Genomic DNA, 27,538 nt, shown 5'->3' with positions numbered 1-27,538 from the left:
CGTGTCTATTGCCCCAAAACCCTGAAAATAACATAAAATGAAGGAAAACAACAAACAAACAAAAAACAAAAATCGTAGTCTTGTGTCAAATAGCTTTCAAAGTATGTCTGCTCTGTTTAGTATTTTGTTTAGCATGGTTTTCCCCATATTAAAACGTAAAATAAATAAATAAAAAATTAATAAAAATGAATTAAATTAAATTAAATTAAATTAAAACAAAAAGAAAACTAATTATCATTAAAATAAAATAAAAACATTTAGCCAACTCCTTTTAAATTCTGGTTCCGGCCTCGCGCCCCGCCCACCTACGCTGCTCGCGCTGCTCCAGCTAGCTTGACTTTATGCTAGCTAATGTTAGCTTTAGATGTAACATCTGAGGGATCATTGTAAGCTTTTTGGATTCAGTCATACATGTTTGAGCCTCAGTCAGACCCGGACGAGGATGAGGACTCTCTTGTGCTCCAAAATCAGAATGGTAAGTGTAGCACTTAGCATCTTTTATTTGTCTTTGTTGTTTGTTAGCTTGTATGCTAAGTGGCAGGTGAAACATAAATCAATAATAATGCAACGGTGGGGTTTTTGGTAGTTAGTGGAAGGAAGCTCCAGAGTCCAAATTACATTCAAAAACTGCACACTCTACCATGTTTGCCATCAAAACTTGCTAACTCACCATGCTAATGCTAGCTCTACGAGTCTGTTTCGTGCTGGAGGTTTCAGGTGTTTCTTGGTGTTGGAGTGTGTTCCCCCATCTGTACCTGATTCCCCCATTAGACAGCGATTGGCTTTCCTATTAGTGATGTACCTAAGATAGCTTGCTGGGGTATGTTTGAATCTCACCTCTGTACAGATTAAAGTCTGCAGAAACACATTTTTGTGTGGAGGGATTTTAAAAGCCAGAGACACCTTTAGGTGTAACAATAAAAACCTAATAATAACCTTTATTTGAAACTAAAAGTTAAATAGTGCTTTTTATAATACCCCAAATGAATAAATAAATACATAAAAAAACAAAAATGAGTGAAAGATGAGTGAATTTGATGCCACAAAGAATTTAAAGATTCCCTCCAGGCATGTATTAAGACACTGGTTTAAACATTTTTTCTGTATATATAGTATAAAGGTGTGCCATATCATCTCAATCACGATAATACTGGTATAATTTTTAATATCGTGAAAAGTTCATATTGTGATACTCACGATATTCTGACTTGACACTGACGTCATCCATGGCAGCAACGAGCATGGCCAAATTATTACTGACTCCGTGGTGGTTCCAAAAAGAGGAGCAGTTTCAAAAGTGTGGAATACACTGTGGCGTCCTGAATGTTTTATGAACAGCCCCAGACTTCTCAGACTCTTTTGGCGAGTTTTTGCTCAGAGGGAACTCATTCAGCAGCTCCTCCGGCAGCAGCACAGTGTTTCTCCCTCTCCTCTCTGGCAGTGCGCACATGGGAGTCAGTGTCATTTTGTCGTAAACCTTTGGTAATGTGAACCTACGTGATGCTTGTGGCTCGACAAAAAACTACATATATGTGAATGTGTGATAGTTGTGGTATCATAACAGCCTGTCACAGGTTACAGCGTGATGATTAGAGGAGAATGGAAGAGCATAAACGTCCAGGTAAAAAAAAAAAAAAACCCAACTCAATCATTTAGGATTTTTTTTTAAAAGAAAAGAAATCACCTGTTGATTTATATATATAGATCCCAGGGGACATTTTTTTGTATTTTGGAGCTGTTTAAATGTGTAATTTGAGGTAGATTTTATTTTGTTGAACTATTAATATTGTAAACAGAATCTGAATCTCACTCTGAGTTACTGTTGTTGTTCACAAACTAAAGAAATGGGAGATTAATTTGTTTTTACTGAATATTTGAAGGCAAACTGTTAGGGTACATCTACTCCTTCCCCCTTATATAGAAATCCACATTCTATGAATATGCAAATATTGTTCATTTCTCAGTATATGTGAGCTTGAAGGTTTTAAGTTTCCACATCACTCAAGTTGCATATTGAATCATAATTGGCTTCCGTACTAGTTGTAATGTCCCAAAACCCTGCTTGCACATACGTGTGATGTTAAATGTGAGCAATGAGAAACAGATGACTATGAAAACAGCCTTCTGGTGTCAAACTGCACATACATCATTCTGCACAGTGAAGGTCAAACGTCCAACAATGAGCAAAGCACCTTTTTGAGCGAGGGTCTTTATAAGTGACAGGGTGCAAAAAAGATCACCCAGTGCGGGAAAAAAGTAGTTTTTATAAAGATTTAAACAAAGTCACAGAATAGCGAGACGCCATTTGAACAGACCAGCTGTTACAGAGTTTGGGGCCCTTGAGAGTGAATGCACCTTCAGTTTTGAGTCTAGATGGGGGGGATTGGTAGCAGAGTTTCGTTGCAGGATACGAGGTTGACGTAGGTTATTGCATTTGCACAAAAGCTGAGGGTTGGAGGCTGTTCACAAATAGTATATTGGTCACAGGGAAATGGATATCAGTGTGGGTACATGAGAACCTCAGAAAGAGGAGAAACCACAGTGAATACCACCAGCTGGTCCAGGAGCTTTGCCTGGATGATGATTGGTTTAGCGTTTATTTTAGGATGAGTCTGGAGCAATTTGACAATCTGTCGTCAATAGGCCCAAATACGGCTGGTAAAACGTTAAAAAGTAGTTGAGGCGACACTTTATACAAATGTCTTGCAGCTTGCCCGGGCAACGTTAGCTTCACACAAACCATGTACACTACTACTTGTCGTTGTGGCCACCACAGAGGGCCCGCCTCTCAATTAATCTGATTGGACAATGGGAAGAAAATGGCAATGATGTTGGGCCCCATTTCCGCTCTTAGTTGAAGTTTTTTCAACTTGAGGCATTGAGTGCGCTCTTGCAAAAAGACAGCGAGGCTCTTGGAGCAGAAAAATGCAAGCAAAATGCTTCACTCGCATTGAAAACCATTTTAAAAAGCTGCTCCAGGCTGATAAAATGCATTCTGGGGCCTAATATAAATGCTGTATAGTTTAATGACTAATAATCCATCGTATTTCAATTGTCATATTTTTTTAGTAAACTCTAAATATGCAATGTAACCAGTAACGTGTCTCAGTCAGGTAAATGTAGTTGTACAATGCTTTCCTCTGAAGTAGAAGTACGCGATATTTAAGGAGTATACCGTTGAGTTGCATATTTTTTAAGTGCTTTGGGGAGCCTCTGTAAGTTAAGTCAGGATACAGTGAGTTAGATAGCAACATAATTTAATATTTTTCATATCTAAACACCATAATCAGTCTATAGCTGATAGGGCCCAGGTGTTTTTTTTTGCTCGGGACCCAAGAGAGCGTCGTGTCGAGAGTGAAGTTATTGTGAAAGCATTTGGCCCATTCTGTTCCGGCATGTTTTGCGCTAGTGCCTAAAAGTAGAGAAAGATATTTTATTTTTGTCTATTTACAAATGAAACGTTAAAAATATATGATAAAATTAGCTTTGGCATCTATGTAAATACAGCATGTGTGTACTGTATATGCTGCTCGTGTGAAGGGATCAGATAAGAAAGTCTACAGAGACGCCGCAAGACATGTTGAAGTCCTTCACTCGTCTGGTCGAGAAAAGAAGATAAGTTCGACTCTCAGTCAACACTTGTATATTTAACCTTGAGGGAGGTTCAAGTTAATTGGAAAACACTCTTTGCCTGAGTGCTCTCACCTCATGGCACGTAGTGTAGTTATCATAGCTTATCTTCTGAATGTATCATAATCCCACATGACATGCAAGTCAGATTTCATCCAAATCTGATTACTTTCAACTCTCAGAAAAAGCAAAGTATTTGAATTGCATGAACAATATGGCAAGTCATATTACACGCTGCTTTCCTCTTTAGAGATAGTTTTACATAATTTCCCATTCGTTTTGAAATAATGAATAGACAATGGGCTGTATAATTGTGAGAATTTACAATTCAGAGGACTACGTCGTATAATCACCATGCATAATTCAGAGAGTTGAGCACATAGGTCACCAGTGGCAGTGCCACAAAAAGTAACTCGGGTCGTCAAACAAACAGTTGAAAATCAACACTTTTATTGGCGCTCGGCTTGAAACGTTGAACAAAATCTCTTTGATGGGGAAACACACTTCTTCGAGATCATAGAGGGAATATAAGAAAGAACATGCAGAGCATCCAATTATCTACATACTTCGTATATTATCTTTTCAGTTCCAGTGGAGTCTGTAAGTTCAGAGGAACTCACTGATGTGTAAAGAGGCAGCGGTGGTATAAAAACGGGTATTACATTGTTGGCCAGTGAAAGCTACACCTGTACTGAGTGGATCCTTTCTGCCCCTCTAACATCCTCTGGCCTCACACCTCAGTTTGTGCATATAAATTACATTCCAAAGTGTGTATGGATAGCCCTTGTTCATACTCAAGGTCTCTTGTTTCAAAGGCATGCTAATGTCTTTCACAGTGAAACTCCTCTCAGCGGCCCTCTTTTAACTGCCAGAGCAACTGTGTAGGAGATGATTGGGACTCTTCAACCATCTTTCCTCTTGAATATTCATACATTTTTAATGGAACATATATATCTACGAATCCTAAACAAAGAAAGATGTCGCTCAAGACTGGGTTACCTATCAGAGATTATTTCAGTTTAGAGAGTTTTGTCTCTTTCACTCGCATTATTAGTGTTAAATAAATCCGTAAAGTCTCCCAGTACATTATGTCCCATGCTGTTTGAAACATCCATACTGCGTTAGCACCCACTAGTTACAAATTTCTCACTTTTAAATTCTTTCTTTGGGATTGCCGTGTGTCAGCGCCGACTACTTTCTGCTCCCTATTTGGGTATAGCTTCCCCTCGAGCAATTAATTAATGCCACAGTACAAACAGCCGATGGATTCGGTCATGAATATTCAAATCTACCTCTCGCATATAATTTCTTATGCAGTGTTGTAACACAGGGCATTGGAGAAGCAGGCATCAGGGCTTCAAAGCCAGTTGGTGTTTCTGTACTGTATCTGTCCCCCATCTGAACAGTGAGACAGTCTCCACGTATATTCGTCAAAATGGGACAAGATGTCACACTGAAATGTGACATTATCTACTCCTAAATGTAATTTTTTACTCTTAATATTCGTCTCTTATTTTTTTCCTGCTGTCATAAAGGTGTAAATTATATGTTAACTTTGGTGTTAAATAGTAATGTACTGTGCTCTAAAATTAGAAACACCTCTCAGTATGTATATATACTGTAGTCCAGTTCTTCACCACCTTTAACTATGAGCTCAATAGTAAACATGTAATTGAATTTACACATTTTAGACAATTTCAGCAAAAAAGGGCATTATAAATGCCATTAAAATAGCTGTACCTAATTAAGTGGGCACTGACGTAAGGTAAGGCAAGTCAGATTTATATATACAGCATCTTATAGAGGTTATTCAGAGTGCTTCACAGGCAACAAACAAGAAAATAAAAAGATTTAAAAATGCAAGAATAAAGTGAGATAAATTAAAGCACAGGCAAAGGAAAAAATGAATTATAAATACTTAAAATAAATCTATGGTTCACAACTAAAGAATTTAGGATTAAGACTATAAAAAGGTCATCTCCTCTGGAGAAAAAAACATAAAAATAACAAAATATTAAAGAAAAATTAACAGTTTATTAAGTGTATTAAATAAGGCACCTACAATTGGAATATTTGCATCATAGTTACATTTGTAGAGCTTTTTGTCTTTTCTGAAATTGTTTTAATTTATTATTTATCTTAATTTCAAGTCTTCCTTTTTCTCAAGAAAACGTATTAACTGTAACTTTCTCTAACTAAATACAAAAAAATTACAGTTTGACCAGAAACATACATGTTTTTTCGACAGTTAAGGGAACAAAATATATATATTTATTTTATCCTGGCTTGCAGGTTTACTTCACGCAGCTTTAAACCTTTGATTCTCCAGTGCGTCTCAACGGTACAATAAAAGCATTGTTCCGTTCTGCTGAACCACAATCCCTCAGTCTTGTTTTAATGTTACACATGTTTATTAATGCCATTTTACAAGAGGGCACTGTCATCTCTGCTCGTCTTAAAGCATGTCAGTGTGCGCAAATGGATTCAATGATAAAAAAAACAACAGGCCCAAGCACTGTTTACCATATTTAATAGAAAAACAATATACAATTCTAATGTAACCATTCAAATGATTTCTACTCTCTTTGTCTCACTCTTCATGTGTATTCATAAGAGTTGCTTCGTATGCAACCTCACTTCATTAGAGGAACATTTATGAAAATGATGTATTATGTATTGAAATTACAGCAAAGCAAATGCGGGCCTATTATTAACACTTGAACTACATCTGTACAGACATTAGAGTCACATCGGCTGGATATTAACGTAGGTGACGTCTCGTTGAAGTTACAGCGGCTCGAGCAGACTTCTCGTGCTGAGATTTAGATGTAAATGCGCGCTGTGCAACACACTGACAAGGACAGGAAATCTTTCTGCTGGTTGAGGTTGTACACCGCAGTAATATGGCTCTGATTAGGAGAGGAGTAAAGTCAGGATCCAAGAGAAAAAGGACGATAAATTGCAAAATAAGAGGTTAATTTCACAGTGTTATAGCTGCAGAAGTTAAAGCACAATCACTCAAAACACTGGTAAATGTAACTGTAAATTTGACAGTTCTCAGGCAGTCGTACAATAATACACTGTCAAATTAAGACACACAAAGCAACAATATAATGCAAGAGAAAATAAACCACAGTACAGAAACAAAAAGTCTGTTCAGACACAGACTGAATGCTTTACCTGCTGATTCCCTTTGAAATTTTGCAGCAGCTTTGACGACAAACAATCCTTTCCTTGCTTGAAGTTTCAACTTAAAGCCTCAACTTAGCAAGAGGAACGTTACGGTCCTTTTTCCTTCACCAACAGGCTTCATGTGTGTTCTCATCCGGTGGCTGCTGCTGCTGCCGTGCTTTTATACGGGTTTAACTTGCAAAATTATACCTTTGACCCCAAGTAGGGCTGACATTCCTTGAAAGTCTTGTGCGTAGAGAGTGTGGTGTTTGGTTTTGCAATGGTAAGAGTAGACTTGGTATTAATTGAAGTATAATGATATCCGTAGCTTGGATGCTGGGGAAAGGAGAAAGCAGTGAATAATGTATCTCCATGCAGATAATAGATGAATATGTTCATATATTCATTTATTAATTTATACGTTTGGATTGCAATTTAGATTGCACTTATACTTCCATTGCTTAGCTGTAAAAAAAAATCTCTCTTTTAATCAGTCATTAATCATGTGTTTGGCTTTTCTCCGTTATGAGAATTTAAACTTTGGGAGCTCAACATCATTTTTACACAACAAGGGAAATGCTTCACTCCACTTCTCTGTTAAATCTGTTTTCCCCCTCACTTTACTTTCTGTTCTCCTGTTTGTGTAAAACCTTGTGTACGTCTTAGCTGTATCTCCTTCCTTCATTTCAACCTCTCTCCTTCTCTTTCTTCTTCATGTCTGAAGATGAACTGAAAGGAAGAAAAGCCACGATAAACACGCCGCAAAGTTCTGCAAAGTTTCACAAAGTAAAAAAGGAAATGCCAGCTGAGGAGACGCTGCCGGGCTTCAGGCGGTGGAAGTCGTCGCATGCCAGAGGGACCATACGAAGGCTGGTAAATGTTACCGATGATAAATAAACATTATTTAAAAGATCTGTCAGCTCCTGTTAGAACGTAGCTGTGGTTCATTTGTTTCGCTGCTCTGAGGGTATAAGGAATATTTAATCACTCCTCTGAATGATATGAATAATCACAGATACCATTTTCTGGGAGACACACGCACACACACACACACACACGCACACACACTTGTGCGCTGATGCTTAACATTTACATACTAACGATATGAATTTATGTGCATGTAAAAACAATATAGAGTTTAAATGTTACAAGCTCTTGCAAGAAAAATCAGTACAAAGCACAACAGTTATTGTTCTGATACAGTTAAAGACAATAGTGTTAATCAAGAGATGGATCTTTGCATCTCATTTGTAGAATATCAGCGTATTTTTGGTGCCTTAACAGCAGATATAACTGCTTTTCAATCATAAGTAAGTGTTTTTATTTTACTTTTAATTGATTTTTATATTGCCAACACCTCATAAACCTAGACAAGGCAAACTAATAGTTCAAGGCTGTGACATTATTTGTGTAACCTAAAGCAGATTTACCAGCTAACCCTAATGACTTAGACGTAGCCTACAGTGTAAAGAAAATTGCAAATAAGTCTATTATGATAACCGTAATATATGAAACTTTAGGACTGACATGAACGATTATTTTGATATTGACAATCTGCTGATTATTTTTCAGATTAATTGATTAATTGTTAGTGCATTAAAGGAATACTTCCCCCACAAATGATTACCTGTGTATCCAAATACATCGCCAGAATAAAAGTTGGCATTGTACATTCCTGCAAACCATGGATACCTTACCTATGTACGTTTTTCTGTAGCGTATAAGTTACACAGAAACTTTAAGTCTCAACAGTGCTGTAGTTAGTTAGGCTTAGACACACAAGCCACTTGGTTATGGTTAGGAAAACATCATGTTTTGGCTTAAAATACCTGCTTTTGGGGGGCCAAATCCCAGCAGGAAACACAGCAATGTTTTGTAAAAAACATTAACTTTATGTGGCTTTATCTCCGATGAAAACACAGTGATGGATCGGTGAAAGACACCCATGTTTTGTTGATTAAACCCTTCTGGAAACGCAGTGTTGCCTTGCCAAAACAACTGGTTTTATGGTTTGTGTGTCTAAATAGTGGTCTGAAGCTTGGCAGGTGTCTCACCTCGGTGACACGCCATCCACCATCCCATCCTTTTCCTGATGACAAAGTCAGCTCATACACTACTTCACTTTACAAACACAGATATACTGTAACACATATGAATGTACAAATGTAGTGTTTATGTGGTTTACAGAAACGTACAGTGCAAACATTTTATGCCAGCGGCTGTGCTGGTTTATCAATACTCACGCGATGAGAATACTGTTTTTCTTGCATGCCTCCATGAAGAAAAAAACAAAGGAAATTCTGAAAGAACTGGATTAAAAGGGGGCCGAGTTTAACAACAGCAAAATTATATTAAAACATCCATTGCTAAAACCTTGTGTCACCCCCATGGACGAGTAGCGCACCCAGGCAAGTACGTGCGTTTGATCTCTGCTTGGGCTTTCTATTGAACAGAGTTCAAATGCACACACTTGCCAAGGTATGCTGCTCATCCATGTGTGAGACTGTGTGAGTGTTAAAAATGGTAAGGTTTTAGTGAAAATGTATGTGTCTGGGAAGTACTGAGCATACAGTATGACTGGATAAATGAGACTTGGGTTATACAGCACAAGTTGTGTGAGAGTTTGTAAACAGATGATTTGATGTAGTTTTGCCCCCCTTCAATTTAGCAAGAATTTTCTCAATTTTTGGATTCTCCCTCCACTGTGGAGGCATGTGAGAAAAACAAAGTTTTCTTCACAAATTCAATGTAACACCGTGTGAGTAATTCATATATAAACAATAATTTTATATATAAAAAATAGTGGGAAAAGCCAAGGCCCGTCCCGACTTATCAGAGACCAAGATGGCGTCTTCAAATATCTTGTTTTGTCAGACCAACAGTCCAAAACTCCCCAAAAGTATTGAGTTTATAAAAATATATGACAAACAAAGGCAGAAAATCCTTGAATATGAGAGGCTTCGGCTAGAGTTTTTTTAATCAGTGTCACAGTAGTTGTCAGTTATTTTCTGTTGATCAACTCATCATTAAATTAACTAATCATTTTAGGCAGTAAGCCATTTGTTGATATTTAACGGCATCTTCTGTCTAACTGCCCTAAATTCTGTGCCATATAATTGTTTTATTTTCTGTGCCCTCAGTTCGCTTCAGTTTGCTCAGAAGATGCTCCGCTTTTAATTATGGCCTTAGTATCAGGACATAATTTTGGTTATTTGCTAGCAAGGGATGACCACCCCTCTTGTCCGCCCTTTAAATTGCCTACTGGTTTCAACTTATATTGATAGGTAGAAATGTTTTAAAGATAAATGTACTATCATTATAGCACGATGAAAAAAGTTCTCAAGTTACATTTTTTGGACAGTTCAAGAGCTTTTTGCATTGACATTTCATGAGATTCATGTTTTTGCAAGTTCTTGTTGATCACCTGCCAGTTAGCCACCATGGTGGGTACTGTTCAGTTACATCTCTCCTTGAAATTTCCATGGATAAAGTTTAATTTTCTGTTGCTTGTTTTGCTTCTGTTTCTGGCAGCAAAAATAGATGTCTACAGCAGAAGATTTTTCTCTTGCTGGAAAGACACTAGACTCTAGGACAGTGTTCGGCTCTGCCAAAGTGCATGTAAGCAAAAAAAAAAAATGCTATTTAACAGTAACAGTGGTACATTGAATGTCCTGCTGACAGTCTTGAACTGGCTGCCACTGTAACTGCAAACGAAGGCAGTTCTGCATCTTCATAAAAGTAAAAAATACGCTTCATGACATAAGATCCTATTGATGGCTATTTGAGGTTTCATTGGCTGACCTACAGATTGTCTGATTTGTGTGTCACTGCATGCAGAGACAGAAAAAGTTCTGTCCTGTAAAATGTACAATATTAGCTAAATAGTGAGATTCAGTCAAATGACTCGCAGCTTTGTAAAGGGCTGCTGATCCCACTGAGAATCAACACCTCAGTGTACATGAAACTGCGTCTCTGCAGGGATGGAAATGGATTGCGTTACTTTGCAGCTCCGTCTTTATCAGCCTGAGTCTCTGTATGAATTGGCCTGGGTGTAACTCTGGTCCAGTCCTCAGAAGACGATGTCATGCCAGTCTCTTGCCCTTCGGCACACAGGACACCTGCTTGTTGGCATGGAGACATGTGAGCCTCTGGGACGAGCAAAGGGGCATCTGTTCGGCAGACAGAGGGGCTGAACGGGTTGCCCTTAGCGACAGGCTTCTGAGCAGGACTTGGCATCGGCACGTAGACATTGGATAAATGAGGCGGGTTTTCACAGTGTGATTTGGACATGATTTGCCCCGTTACAGGCCTGTTGTTATGTAACACACACTGGCTATGTAGTTCGTATGATCTGAAATTTTAGTTCTTTGCACATTTCATTTTAAATTATATTCTTCAATTAATTTTTTTTGTAAACTCCATCTTTGTACAGAAGTTCTAAGGTATCCAAGATTATTCTTCTACTGTTAAATCGATGGTGTTTGTCACCCTGCTAACTCACATAAAAGAATTTAATTAGTACAAATTTAATGAAGCATTTTAGTGCGATGTGATGGTTCAAATCCTGCTTCTTCCACCCTGCTGAGCAAAATTTTAGTCATATACACACCAGGGGCATTTTTTAGAAACGATCACACTACTGTAAAAGGTGTTGAATACAGCAACATCTGTCTGAAAACATCTGTATCCATATTGGACAGTATGTTGTGTATTTGCCGTGAAGAGATTCTCGATCTGCGTCCAACTCTTCTCGCCTCTCGTCATCTCTTCTTGTTTGAACTCTTCCATCCCTGCCTTGCCATCTGTTCCCTCATCATGTTCCTGTTACTTGTAGCATCTTCTTATTATAGCAGCCTTTAATGTTACAGAGCACATCATCTTTATTTTAGAATGAAACAAGTACAAAATGTTAATAAATATGATCAGTTACTAATGATTTGGCGCAGGTTAATTCTCATGCCATGATACAGAGTGGGACTTGTAACACTTGGGTTGCATGTTTTATTAAACGGTGTCACGTTTTTGAAACCACTGCGCAGTGGATAATCTGGCAGACAATATTATTACAATATTAACATTCTCCTGCATTATTACAATAATGATTTGCATGTCATTCTCCATTGCAACATGTCATTTTTCAGGACAAATTTATACACATTTGTCACCAGTTTCAGTAAATAAAAAACGCATTTTAATGGAGTTAAAGTCCATCAGAATATGAATGAATATTTACCCTGATTGTCAGGTTTGAAGGTGTGTCACCTGCAGTCTTCTCCTTTTTTTAACCTTCACTAAATGCTTAAGCAGCATTTTATTCTCATTTCAGTCCCTGGGAATACATTTTCTCAGAGTGAGTTTAATATCTTTTTTTGCATTATGTGCCACAATGATGGATTATCTTGATTGTAGATCCGAGCGTTGACAAGGGAGAGGGGTGGGGGGGTTGGAGCAGGATAAACCGTCTTTCGGTGGCGTTTGTCCAACTTCACAGACCTATTGACGCAGGACAATAAATCTTCTGAATGCATATTTAACAGTGAATCAATGTACACTGTAGCTTGAAGGTTAACCTGTTTTTTTGTTCAAATTTGTTATTCAAATACAGCCTGCCTGATATGGCATCCTTTGTCCATTCACAGCACTTACGCTTGGCTCACTGATTGTGAGTCAATGTAAAAAGGAATTAAAACAACATTATGACCTTAAATAAAATGGGGTTTCCGTCTTAATGCATCTCTTTAAACAGAATAGATGTGTTTAGTTCTTACAATAACGTCTAAACACCAAGGATCAGCTGATACTCTGGGACAGACTGCAGAGGTTGATCTCAAACCTCTGTACTGCATCCTACATCTAAAGCCTCTCTATGCACTGAGACACTGAGAGGGGCCTCCTCTTGTGTCCAACATCATTATTATTTGAAAACTGTCTGAGGAAAACAAAGACTGCAGACCTAAAGACAATGTCCAAAAAATAATTAATTTGTATAAGAACCCAGACCAAGTGAGACAGCCAAGGCCTCTTGTAGTAAAAGACTTCAAAGAAAATGAAAATGCATTTTTATTGCCCAGTAGGCTGAAATAAGGTACAAAAAGATCTAATTAATTATTGTATAGAAAAAGAGGGCAGCTTGTGGATTTAGCTCTGCACTCCTATAACACTGACTCAAAGTGGACTGTTTTTTGTTTCTGTTTTTCTGATTGACATTTTGTAAAGACATAGGAATATAAAAATCAAACAAGGAGTAAGAGACAAAAAGATATAACCAACACAGCCTCGCAGAAATACATGAAATGGACACAACCTCCTAATGCATTATGTTCTGGCAACACGAAAACAATTACAAATGGTTGCAGTTTTGTGAAACTTTTGCAGTTTCGTCAGGTTTAGGGAAAGAAAAATACTTGACTTGAAATACTTGGTTTTGAGAACAAAAACGTACTTGATAAGTTCAGGAAAAAGATCATGGTTTTCGTTAAAATAGCTATGTACGGGATGCAAGTGACATAAATGTACTGATATAAAATACTTTGTGTTGCCACGTAAAGTCCGTCAAGTCACGTAGCTACATTGACTTTTGGTTTCAGATGGGACACGAACAGTGGTCTCCCGGTTGAAAGTCTATGTTTGTTTGACCAATGCACCACCACAAAGATTCAAAGATCTTCATTGACTTTGCAAAGGCATTGTTTTTGTGTTGCCAGTTGGTAATTTTCAGACATTTTGTGCCCACCTTGTTAAGACTTGTGCATTTCATGTATTTCTGAGACTGGGCTGATACAACTTTTTAGAGAGAGGCACGAGTAAAATAAGAGTAGAGATGAAAATGTGTTGTAATTCAGACCAAGTCAGCAAAAGCATGTGTGCATGTATGTACACGGAAGGAAGTTAAGCCATGGGTTTGTCTTAAAGGGCCATTATTTTAGCGCAGAAATCTTTCCCATTTAAAATACCTCCATCCTATCCTGCCCAGCAGAGAGAGGGATACCAGTTCACAAGTCGCCACCTTACCAGGCAGATTATGCCAGTCTGTGATTGACAGTGCATCAGCTGACTTCCATTGTTGGACAAGCACGCTCCTACCCAACATGATAGTGATTCCATTCAGCATAGATAGAGGAAATTGTGTCTTACAGGGTGGACAACAAAAATAAACAAATGCCAAAGGGGACTTCCTGACCAACAGTTCTCTGCATACAATCACAAACTTACCTCCAAATGTCCCGTACTTTAGAGTAATCCCAAAGGACATGAGATAATGTACCCTCAGCAGGGCACTTCCAGCACCTGGGGTCATTTTTAACCTTAGCCCTACACAATCTAGTACATTCTGTTCGTAATCTTAAAGTGAATTAACATAGTGTGACTATCACATGACATGCGCTTTGTATTACGTAGGATGCTGACCCATTTTTTTCTGTCAATGTTGATCTGTTTTCCGTTCAGATTTAAGGGAACTGTTAGTACTAGATTTATGTGATAGCATAAAGCGATGCTTTATGACCCTTACTGTAAAAGAGTTCTCTGCATTTTGGGGGGCATTTTAAAAGTTGATTTTAGCAAACCATGAATTTGCACATACTGGCAGTATTGTTATTTGTGCAACTTAAATATGGCCTGTAAGTGGTTGAAGGATACGACGTCCTGCTCTGTTCTGTACCCATTTTTGTCCAGTAGAAAGAGGATTTACCAGTCATAGTGGACTGTTAAAAATGCATCAAACTTCATGCAGCAAAAACAGAAGTATCATCTTTTTTTATTCCATGCATTCTTCTTCCTTGTCAAAACTCGCCACCTACATTACCAACAATGCAACTCGACTTCTGACAGTTCACTTAATGAGTCGGAAATGTTATCCTTGTAGCAGCTAATGTAGCCTCGAGCCACTAGCCTCAAGCAGAGATAAGGAGCAGGTTAAAGAATTCTGGTAGCAAACAGCTCATTGTGTTTGTAATGGAGGAATATACTTTTTAAAAATGGATAATAAAAAAATCCATAAACTGACACTTGACTTTCAATCTTTAATTCAAGCCTGCAGGCAATTCAGACTTGCCAATTAATGGAAGCTGCAACATCTGTTGGAAACACACGCAGGGTATCCAAACTCCACATGGAAAGGCCTGAGCTGATAATGCGCCCTAAACTAAAGCCCTGTCTACATGGATACGCATATTTTTGAAAATGGATTTTTCCCCGTCTTTTTAGAAAATAATTCTGTCCACATGACCTTCCTTTTACAAAATACCTGAGTTCACACTAGAGCACAAAAACAACCCTAACGCTCGCCAGCGGTAGCTGTGTTCAGCAGTCTTTATGTACAGGCCAATGTTACGTCTTTCAAAACATCTGCTGGAGATCTCACTTCTGGTTCAGCTTTAATATAAGGATAAAGGAGCTCACTCAAAAACACGAGTGATGCTCTGGACATTTCAAAAGTTTTACTTCTACTCTTTCCAGTCCTCGTCAGGGATGGACAAAGCACACAACTCCATTACTTGAGTTAAAGAATATATACAAGTGAAAGATGCTGAGTCAAATTCTTACTTCTTAACAAAACATAGCAAACTGGTACTCCGTCATTGTTGTTGATGTTTCTAGGTTATGCTCTTTCCACAAAGCAACAACAGGCATGTCATTGTTTCCCAAACGCTCTGTTTTACATATCCACACAGATAAACAGCAACCAGAATTTTGAATAGTCTGCATCTGAGAAGACATGTCAAAAAGTCTCTAATTTAGTGTCCTAGAACTCCTTTGTATGTTGACAAGTGGCCAAAACGAAGAGGAAAATATCATTTATCAAAATATGTGCATGCATACACAGGGCCTAAAAGATAAACACTTAAAAAATGTAATTGCCAAAACTGTTGACACAAGATATACAAAATATCTGTGGGATGAGGATGCAACATCAAGTACAAGAAACCTTTTTATTTTAGATGGAGTGCACATGCTGTGGAGGTGACTCAAGGTAAAAGCCATTTTCTCTTATTGATTTCCCTTTTTTTTATTTAAACCAAACAGAGGTAGATAAACATGCAGAAAAAGGCACATCAGAGTTTCGAGTCTCTGAAAGGTTACAGCTCAATGTGTCCCAAACATTTAGTCAATTCAGTGTACACTGTTAGCTCTAAATGATCCACATTCACAATTTCAATATTCCTGGCGGATTTCTACGCCGTGTAGTGCCATGTGTCAACAAATCTCTTGAAGAGGAGTGTATTTTTCTTGATGCTCAGGGGGGCTTGTTGCAAGATGAATTCGTGTTTGATGCTGGAGAACAAATTCAGGGTTCACTGATTGGAGGCAACAAGAGGCTGAATTTATACATTTCTATTCAAATCAGGTTCATAAAGTCTCATCTGTCTAATGTAAAACTGCCTGGTGGTGTCACAGTCCTTATTGCTACCGTTCTATCAGCATACATGACACCATAAACGGTGCTGTAAACAGTGATGAGTATAATAATTCAGTCTGATACAGCAATTACACACTTATAAACTAAACTGATACTCCACTTTGAACTGGAGTAACTGCTCCACTAGCACAAGAGCATCTTGTCTTGGGATTATGAGCCCCTCTTCTGTTAACAAGATGCTGTGGCTACAAACCAGAGCTGCTAATGACTTAAAGAGCATATCAGCTATGGCTCGTTTGCTGAACAGACTGCTTGGAGTTTCTACTTTAATTAGGGATTGGCTAAAACACAGCTCCCTGTGGTCTTGACACATTACCAATAATCATGCGCTCTAGTCTATTAGTGCTTGAAACAACTCCACGAGGACCGCAGGTAATCCCATAGCTGTCCAATAATGTAATGCACTAGAGTAATGTTTTCTGATGACATCTGTCTGTGCATGTGAAAACAAAGGGATGGAAGGGATGCGTTTACCTGCACTTCACTATCAGTGAATGCAGGTATATTGACCGAGTTCTATGTGGAGGTCACAAGTTCACCTTCATTCCTGAGCAGACATTCAGATTGTTACACAGAGAAAGAAACCAGCAGTCACGGCCTCTCTCAATCAAGCCCTGATCAAGCACAAAGGTAGATCTGACTCTAAATAATACATGACTTGCCTTATACACTCCCCACTGGGACACTGAAAAGAGGGTGCAGGTTCAAACATCTTTCCTCATCTTCAAACGTCCTGCCTTCATCTTAGCTGCTGCCAGATTTTCTGACACTGCTTAGACCTGGAAATATCAGAAAGGAATGACTGTTAAAGGGAGGATGCCGCTCATTTCAGCACATGTTTGTCCTTGTCCTGAAAGACTCTTTGATTTAAAGACCATTCAGTGATATCCAAATCAAGACTGGAGAGGGGAAGAGGGAGAGTGGACAACCTAGCTGTTCAGGATAGTTTTAGGGCAGTGGTTCTAAACTCGTACAGCCATGGGGTCCAGATTTCTCCTTAGTCATTAGTTCAAGGTCAACACAGTTTAATGTATTCAGTGTCATACTTGCATTTGGCCATGTCATCGAGTTAGTTTGCCGTTTCTATCAAGTAGCTCATTAATTCTACAGCAAGAAACAGCACTTCAAAATAAAGGCTCTATGCCAGAAATTCACTGTACGTTAAGACAAAGTGTGTTTTTTACAAACTTGATGAATTTGTGAGTCACTTGTGGTCCATTCAGAATGGACCCACAACCTTCTTTTGGACAGTGACCCACCAGTTGGGAACCCCCATTTTAGGGACATGGTCACATTTTCAAGTTCATAGTTATTTTGATGCAAAAGGCCAACAGAGGGCCACCAAGGCAATATCCCACTGTTATTTTAACTTTGCAATATGGTTGAGCCCCAATGAATGCTGGGTTATTGTAGGCCATCAGGAGCAGTGATATTTCAGGGAGCCCCTAGGAGATAGGAAATCTCATTCAAAATGAGCATGAGTTTACTCAAGAGAATGTCTTGCTGGTTATTCAGTTTATCTAGACATGAATGAAATTTTTTAACAAGAATAAAATCCCTTTCACACATTCAGTCAATTCCTCATTGACCAGGGGACCATGAATGCCAAATCTTGTGTCTGTCTATCAAGCCGAGATAGTTGAGACAGGATAAGTGCCACTGCTGGTGGCATACTGTAAGATGAAAAGTGAGATATTCACCAAAGTCATATGGATTCATCCTCTGGGAACCATGAATGGCTGTACAAAATTTATTGGCAATTCATCCAGTAGTTGATGGGATATTTTAGTCTGGAGCAAAGTAGTGGAATGTCTGTCTGGCATTGCATTACATTGCATATCATTTTAACTGATACATATTTAATACATCTGTTTTTAGCAGCCTTTAATGAATACATTTTTTGATAAACTCTAGACCACACAGCTTACATTATATGTCCCTAGCTCTACAGAAGACGGGCGTCGAGGGGCTGCTGCTTTTTCAGAGGTGTCTGTAATAACAGCAGGAGATTGGTGGATAATTATGAATATGGAGTAAAGTGAGTTACGATAATGCACATGCAGTGTCGTACTGGTAACTTTTCATATGAGCTGTAGTTTAACTTTTGATAACAAATGTAATGTTTGTTCAGCTTTGTTAAAATCACAACAATCTCAGCTTCTAATAGCAAATGCTGTAGTAGGTGGTCATCTATCTTAGAATGTGGATAATAATCCAGGAACTTGCTTAACTTTTTTAGAGAGGCTGAAGAAATTCTGAAAGGTATACTTTGCAGGAATTGTAGTTACGATAGTAACGATAGTTAGTCCACGATTGTCATAGCTTCCTCTTGAATGTGTGCTTCTTACGGTCTGGCACCTGAACCGACCACACCTGCTCACTGTGTCCAGGAACGTCCCAAACATAGCAAAATAAGAAGACAATATGGGCAGAGGCCTGAGTCCCTGCAGAAAAATACAATGCCACACACTTTTAGTAAGTCATACGTGATGATTGATGGGGTTTACTTTTTGTATAAGTCTGTTTTTAGGAAAATCTTGAATAGTATATACGACCTTTAATGAGGTTCCATTAAGTTACAGTAGCTACTTGAATGGTGGCTAACCTGAAGGTGGCATCAGGACTTGGCTCTCTGTTCTTCTCTTGTCAGTGTCACTCTGTATGCCTTTTATGCAGAGCTATTAGGTGATCTTACTGAGTACAGAGTTAAAACTAACTTTAAGCTGTAGTGAATAATTATCTCAGCTCTTTCGCGGAGTGATTTTGCAAAGAATGCAAAATGCTAATTGAGCTTTATATGTGAACTTGTCCGAGTCCTGGTCATTTGATTAGTACAAAACAATATTCCCCCTGTCTTTGACTGGGCGTGCAGACACAAGCACAGAAGGCTGGCTGCTCAGTAGGAGTCACAGAGCTGCCGCTCTTTGGCTGGTGATAAAGATTCAGCCTGTTCCTTTAGCTCCAAGTGTAGTCATGTGTATAATTGCTCTGGGACTGGAAATGCACCATGTGTGAATATAAAGGAAGGGCCATTTAATAGGAAACACTGTCCAAACAACATAGCTTCAGTTTGTCTAAATGTCCCATGTCACAGAGAAGCTGAAGAGGATGGAAGGAGGTTCATGATAGCAGCACGAGCAGTGAGAGTGACGGGCGTTAACAGGGAAGGACAAGGAACTAGATAAAAGGTGATGGAGGGCTACTAATCAATGCAGACTGTTATAACAAAATAAGCAAACAAAAAAATCACATTTTTCAATATCAGAAACACACTGGGCATCTTTACATGCACACCAACATTCCACTGTTATTCCAAATATATGAATTTGATGCAGGTTATGTAAACAGCATAGTCTGTTTAGATTTCTTTTTCTGAATTTAGATTTAATTTACTTTCCGATCAAGACAAGCTGGATATGCTGATATTAGTCTGGTTTTAATAGCATTGTTTGGACATGTACACCCATCAGCCAGAACATTAAAACCACTGACAGATGAAGTGAATAACTTTGATTATTTTGTTCCAGTGCATTGTTCTGCTGGGAAACCTTTGGTTCTGGCTTCATGTGGATACCGCCTGACATGTTCCACCCACTCAAACACCGTTGCAGACCAAGTACCCCCCCTCATGGCAACAGGATAATGCACCATCGCACACTACAAAACTGTTTAGAAATGGCCTGTGGAGCGTGACAAAAAGCTCAAGGTGTTGACCTGGCTTCTAATTTTCCCAGGTCCCAATCTGCTCAAGGATTCTTGTGATGTGCCGGTACCTTAGATGTACCCCTAATCCAAGGTGGGGCCTCCTTTGATCAGACTTGGCTCTGACCTGTCGAGGCATGGACACAGGATCTCTGGGAGTGTCCTGCGGTGTCTTGCACCAGTGCGTTGGCGGCAGATCCATTTAGTCCAGTGGGGGCCATTCCTGAGCGATGTTTGCAGTGTGGCATGGTGCATTATCCTGCTGGGGGGCCGCTGCCATTTGGGAGTACTGTTGCCATGAGGCGGGGTACTTGGTCTGCAATGGTTTGGAATATGCGTTTCAATCAGGTTTTTTACCACAGTTTGAGACACGTCACATGTGGTCAGCTTTGTGTGTTTTCATAGAGACATTGTACACAAACCAGCTAGCTAATGACAGGATGACAGGATGAGTGTGATTGAGGGAGAGAGGGGACAACAAGCAGCAAAAGGCCACAGGTCGGAATCAAACCTGCAGCCTATGCGGCAAGGACATAGCCTTAGTACATGGGATGCATCCTTTGCTAAGTAAACTACTGGGCCTATCCCAGCTGACACTGGGCGAGGGGCAGGGTACACCCTGGACAGGTCACCAGACTATCACAGGGCTGACACATAGAGACAGACAACCATTCACACTCACATTCACACCTACGGACAATTTAGAGTCACCAATTAACCTGCATGTCTTTGGACTGTGGGAGGAAGCTGGATGAGTATTTTGTATGGTGATTGTTTTATGTTTGCCCAAATTGGACAGGAGGTTGGAATTGAAATATTCACTTTGGTGAACAGTAATTTAACTCATTGTTCCAGACGGCATTTTAACCATTGTAAAACTACAGGATGTGGCTTGTAGTAGACATTCAGCAGGACAAGCCTAAAGAGATCTGACATTGCAACAGCCTATTTGATGAGTCTTTGCAGGGTCTTGCACTCATGATGCCTTTTTTTGTTTCTGTTGTCATATTCGTTCCCACAAAGGCTTTATGTGTTGGCTCTGTGTTCTGCGCCACCTGCAATTTAAGGGCTGCCTTACGTTACTAACAGGCATGTTAGCTGTGCTTCTCAATATTATAATAATAAGCAAAAAAAATATTGATTTAAATTGTATTTTCTGAATTGCCTTTGTTTCATAATATATTATCTTAGTTTCACATGTATGAAATGTCCCAAAATCATCACTTTAACCGTGCTGCCTAAAGTATTTGAGCAACACATGGTTATTATAGCATTTGCAGTTTCTGGCAATATAAAAATCAAAATATTGATTATAGCATCTTTAATTAAAAAACTTGGTCCTTTGTGAAATGTGGGGATTAAAGGACAACTTCGGTATTTTTCAACCTGGGCCCTATTTCCTCATGTGTATGTGTGCGTATGATTCATGGGTACAACTCGTTCTAAAATTGGTTCAGTATTGAGGGAGGCGGATGCAACCGGAGCCGCGAAATGAGGTAAAACGGTAACGGGGGCAAATGCGTCCTGTATAAGTTTCCGCATTAAAAGTGCTTTTTTTTCACCACTGACCGGTTCAGATCGCCAGTGCTATGAGTGGAGTCAGCTGTCAGTCAGTGTTGGAGCAGAGAGGGGGAGGGCTGCCCTGCTGGGTACTGTAAGTGGGTATGTGTGTATGAAGTGGGTGTGTTAGGTTGAAAAATACCGAAGTTGTCCTTTAACTAGAGTAATTCAGCTGTCTTTTGGCCTTTAAAATATTTTAAATAAAAGTGCAGTACTGACAGTAGGTGACAAGACACCAGAACTTAGCAACCAGAAGATGCTCTATAGCAGAGAATAATAAAACAACCAGCAGCTAGGCACACAAACATAAACTGAACGGAGCTCATACATCCACTTGGCATCAATCACAATGATCACAATCATCACAATAATGAAAAACATTTAATGTAAGCTTGTACTTGAAGAACTGAGGGAAGAGGCGCACCATTTCTATAATGAGGTGCTGACTTGCATGCAGACATCAAAGAAAGGAGCAAAGAGCCGCTTACTCATAACTCAGTCTTTGTCCTGAGGAAGGCGGTGTACCGATATGTTGATCTCAAACACTTCAAATAAAGAAGATTGCATTTGAGTTATGAGTGAGCTTCTTCCTGAAGATAAACAATAAAGAAAAGGCAGACAAGAAGCTGCTGAGAGAAGAAAGACAACATTGCCAACAGATAGATGGGGGTTGGGGAAATGAGGGGGTTATGGGGGTATGCGTTTGAGTGACTGGGCTAAATGCAAATGTCTCATTGATTGTTTGGCCGAGGCAAGCAGAGACCCTGCTCCTATTGATCAACTCAAGGCCAAGGGCAGGATGAGCCTGACAACTCAGACACTGACCTCTGCTGCCTTGACCTTGGCCTAAAGCCAGAAAACTGCCCTTTAACCTCCATTGTGTGACCTCAGGCCTGCACGGGGGGGATGTGACCTGTGCTGTGCCGCAACAAACTGTCCCGTCAAAGGAGCATCTCTGGAGAGCTCGAGAGAAAGGAGGAGGTTAAAATGTGCAAAAGGTTTCAGTTGAATGGGACTTCACCTGGGAGGTGTGACCACAGTGTGAGAGCTGAGAGAGGGCACAAAAAAAGAGGAGAGGCAATGTCTTCTACACACGTAGGAAGCAGCTGTAAGGTTACGAGCAGCTCAGTGATATTGATCTTGTAATTTAATTACATGAGCATGCATTAAACACACATACACAAGCACAGACACAGTGATGGATCACGGCATCAGGCAGCTTTCTTTGTGTTAACATACCACACAGGAAGATCCTTCAAATGTGCAGACTATTGCCCAGAATTCACTCGCTGTGATACTATTGGATGTCTGCTGGAGTATTCCTTATCTGAATTGAGGTCTTAAGGATAAAGGGTGTCCTATAAATGTTTGATTTGTGATAGACAGAGGTATGATGTACCCTGTCTGTGTCATTTCCAAAGTCTTGCTAGTTGTTTCTATTGATTGAAGCCCTGCAAGGAACTTTGTAAACTTGATTAAGACTTTATGCTCACCTACAGAGCTGATGATTAGAATTTAATTGCAATTGCTGTCATTCCTTTATACAGCATTATTTCAGAATCACTGCTGTACACAATAGAAAACAGCACTTGATTTGTCACTTGTTTGTGTCATATATTCTCTACTATATATATGGGATGTTGCCACTTGATCGTTTCAGCTTAACATGTATGTCTGGATCTTGATTATTTTCTGTGTCTATTACTGAGTAAAGATAACCAAAGCACTCTCAGTTCTAATCTGGTGATTCACTCAGATCTCTATATAGTGGACCAAATTATATGGAAGCCCATTTCTGCCAATTCACTTGAAAAAGAGAAAGATCCTGTAAGTTATTATAATGACAAACTTGCTCGAAATAATGAGTTAGTGTCTCAAAATGATAAGAAACCTTCAGTCATTAGTTTGAGAGCTTCTCATTATTATTTTAAGATATACTAATTGATTATTTTGAGAAAAATTTCTCATTATTTTGAGATACTAACTCATTTTGAGATAATTAAAGAGGTAACAGATAGGATTAGTTTTTTTTTTAGCTTGGCGCCACCTGGAGTCAGTGGTGTTGCGTCGCACTGTCGCAACGACCAAATTGACCCTGGGGATCAGAGATAATCAGTAAAATGTAGGCTGTAAAGCCACCAGTATACCTCTATAGAATGAGAAGGTGTGTGGACACTCTATTAAATAAATGAGTAAAGAGACTGAGCAACAATTATCAGATTTGTCTGAAGAAAAAACAAATAGTAATGCAAATAATTATACCAGAATGCACAGTACCAGCACAACTCACAGTAAATTATACCAATATGTACAGTATCAGTACAAACAACAGTAGACACAGTGGAATTATATCAATATGCATATGTAAACAGTCCTGATTCTAGAATAAACGGTACCGTATGGAAATGATGCGGCCGGTTGGAACTCAAATTGAATGGGAAACAAAGTCCAATGTTCACTTAGCTGGGCGTAACTTAGCTGGGCTATGTCTGTCGATAGCTGCCTCCGTGAGAAGAGAACAGATGGAAGGGAGGGGGGTATCACTGTCCGAGGGCTGCCGTAGAATGGCAACGAGGATGTCAGCCGACCAACACTCGCTACCCAGTCCCTGGTTGCGGCGATTTGCGATGCTGGCCAGCTAGGAATTAACTAGCAGCCAGTACAGTACAGCCCTCTCTTGTCTAGCTAACATTTAGCCGTGTTACTTACTGATCCATTAGAAAGAAAGCTAGCTGGACATTGGTTTTGAAGCCTCTTTGGTTACGGAGCTCCCTCCATCTCTTGAACGCCTGACTGAGGTTTACTCTTGTTTTTCCTCTTCTTTTATCACTCTCCTTTTTGCTCTTTTTTGCCTCCTCAGACAGAGGAGCTCGTTTTCTTTTGCTAGGCCGTTTTTCACTTGTCTCCAAACTTTGTCCGTCTGCCATTGTGCTCGTGACTCAACTATCTCATGCCCAACTCCTCATAAGGACCAGCTCCAGTCCCTGATTGACTGACTGACCAGTTTGGCAACACATGATGCATTTCCTGCTGTAAAGCAGATTTTTTCCGCGAAATTTCACCCCCAGTAGCAGAAGCTTATTGCAAAGATTGCAAAGCCATTAAGTAACCTATGTAAACGCTGATAGTCTGATTTTACTGTGGCCACTACCCTGTGCAACCTACAGTATTTTCATAATGATATATTTAGGAAAAGATGCTGTCTGTTGCCTCTTTAAGATGGTAAGTCATTATTCTGACACAAGAAAGTCATTTTTGATTAAGTGTCTCACTATTAGAGATAAGTAAGGCATTATTTCAAGAGAAGTTTCTCCTACATTCTACAATGACTTATAGGTTATTTTTTTTGGTACATCACATTGGCAGAATTAAACTTCCACAATTTCCCACTCTGAATTCAGACACAAAAAAATGGCGTAAGGATACAGCCCAGTGACTGTGTTACTGTTACTGTGCCTGGCTTAGAAATAGTCCTCCACATATGTTTTTAGACATTATTTTTGGTACTGTTTAAACAAATAAGATTCTGCATGTTATTTAATGAACTTTAGAGGTGCTGGTAGGCAGATTTTGTTAATTTTGGGACAGAACCAAGCTACCTGTGTCCCCCTGTTACAAGTCTTTGCACTAAGCTAAGCTAAGCTAAGCTAACAGTCTGCTGGTGGTATCTTTATATTAAATGTACAGACATGAGAGTGGTATTAATTCTTATCTAACTCTCTGCAAGAAAGTGCATAAACATATTTAATAATATGTCAACCTGTTCCTTTAATTCTGGTTGGAACTAAAGTGTGATGATATTTACAGGGGTCACGTGAGCCCAACAGACATCCTTTTCCCCACTGGTCATGGCGAGGTAGTACCAGACTCAGCCAGACACAATCAATAGACCTCCAGGTTAAAGGTGAGAGGTCATGGCCATGGTATGTCTGTGTGTGTGTGTGTGTGTGTGTGTGTGTGTGTGTGTGTGGGGGTGTTAGGGTTAGGGTTGTCGAATCAGGTGACCAAAGACGAGGATAGTTTTTGTACCTCTGTTTGACAAATATCTGATTTACAGAAATGTGTTTCTCTTATAGACATGATGAAACAATGACTGTGTGTTTGTGTTTTTGTGTTTTTGTGTGTGTGTGTGTGTGTGTGTGTGTGTGTGTAGGGTTTAGGGCGGGTTATTGATCACCACCACCACCCACCTTGGCCAATTGGAGGGAACACCTGAGCCTCTCGTAAATCATTAATGTCATTAACAGTGGACGAATCAGCAAGGAAAAAATAGATGATAATCACATTACAACAGGAAATTTATTTCAGTTAGTGAAATTATACACTAACAGTCTGCTCTTTGATTATGCTGAGGCTCCCTGCGTGTGGTTAAAGGCAATAATGACTGAAGCAATTAACTCAACTGATCTTTTCAGTAACACCTGCAGCACAGGGGGCTCAATCACAATTTTTTTTTTTATTTCCGAGCACAACAAGGAACAATTTCCATACCACTAATTGTCTTGTTATATGGTCCTGGTGTGTTCAAGCCTTCGTACTGTAAGTTCACAGCCCCATCCCATCTCCAGTCATTCCACATTGTGTGCTTATTGCCTTTATCAATCTACTGGAGCCCGGAACAAAGACCTTCGTGTTCAAACAGCAATTACTCTCTCATCTCCTGAGGCATCAGCACAGGCCTAATTGGATTTAAATGAACCCCCAAATTTCCCTTTGTTACAGCAAATAATATGCAAGGCTTTTTAATTAAGATCCGATACAAGCCCACGTGGAGGGTCTGCAGTTGCTTTCATGTCCTGCTCTTCAAATAGAGGCTGGAGCTCGCCTGGCGGACAGTTCAGTGCAGAGTTTGGCACAGCGGGAGGTTGCATGTGTTGGTTGTGTGTGTGTGTGTGTGTGTGTGTGTGTGTGCGCGCGTGTGTGTGTGTGTGTGTGTGTGTTTAGGTGGTTGTTGTCTATCAAGAGAGGTGGATCAGTTAATTAAAAGAGCTCTAATGTGATTGATCAACTTCTTTTAGAACTGTGAAGACAAGTTGCTCTGTGTCGCACCTCAACTTTGCATTGTAGCATAAAAAAAAACATGTTTGAAGTGTATATTCAGGATATGAGACACAAAGAACTAAATTGTAATCCTTGAATTTGGCTTTTAAGTCAGAAAATGTCACTTACAGAATCTGTGTTATTCAAACTGGACATATTGGATGTTGTTTTTATTGTTGACTGTGTAACCCGCCCTGTAATAATGCAGTGCTGAAGAGAAATTACAACCAAAATGGTACAAAAAATGCTTGATTTACAGATTTTCTTTTATTTATTTCGGGCAATGTTTGGGTCATATGTCTGGAGGAACTTTATGGTTACAGCAGAGTTTGCAGTGACTGAAGACAGCTTTGGATTTCAGTTGCCAATGGTGTCTGCTATGACTAAACAGATATTAAAGGGTAAGGCTGGTGTCATTACATATATGTTTTATTTTCCCATGAAAAGTTTAAAAGCTCATTTGAAGAAGTCTTAAGACATAAAAATGTTATTTTACTAAAATGGCTCCATAATGTCTAAAAACAGGTATTTAGTCACCACTCCCCAATATCTCACATAAACATATCTGACGCTGGAGTCAAGACGCAAAACTCTATGTTCCACTGTTAAGATAAACATTTAAAATGTGCAGTGCCCAGTGGCTTAGTGGCTAGAGCAGGCATCCCACATACAAATGCAGTGGCACCCTTCACACTTGCCAAATGCACCCTTTGGTGTCTCTGTGAGAGGCAACAGGCTTTCAATTAACTCTAGTGTAATCACATTTGTGGCAATATTTGACGCTAAGAGCAACTGATGTAGTATAAAGAGTCATAAAGTCTGTTTAGGGTGGGAGGGAGGTGGATGGATGAGTCAAACCAACACACACTTTCACCCAGGACACCGCTGTTTGTGTCCTGCATGAAACCAAAAGTCAGTGCTTAAACAAGCTAGTGCTGTTTTAATGTAATGAAACCTAATTAACTTCTGTCCGTCACATACTGATGTCACTTACATGATACATCTACATCTTGCCAC

General features: G+C 39.4%; 1 long non-coding RNA gene across 1 annotated transcript; it reads left to right on the top strand.

The window, feature by feature from the left end:
• The first annotated feature begins 344 nt into the window (after window positions 1-344).
• LOC144466805 (uncharacterized) lies at window positions 345-26,368 on the top strand. Its single transcript, XR_013493235.1, has 4 exons — window positions 345-475; window positions 7,526-7,674; window positions 25,289-25,385; window positions 25,635-26,368. It is a non-coding gene; the product is annotated as an uncharacterized LOC144466805 (long non-coding RNA).
• Window positions 26,369-27,538: the final 1,170 nt, after the last annotated feature.

Source organism: Epinephelus lanceolatus, chromosome 14, assembly GCF_041903045.1.
Source record: "Epinephelus lanceolatus isolate andai-2023 chromosome 14, ASM4190304v1, whole genome shotgun sequence".
Lineage (NCBI taxonomy): Eukaryota > Metazoa > Chordata > Actinopteri > Perciformes > Serranidae > Epinephelus > Epinephelus lanceolatus.
The sequence above is the reverse complement of the archived record's forward strand: the minus strand, read 5'-3'. Positions and strand labels throughout refer to the sequence as shown.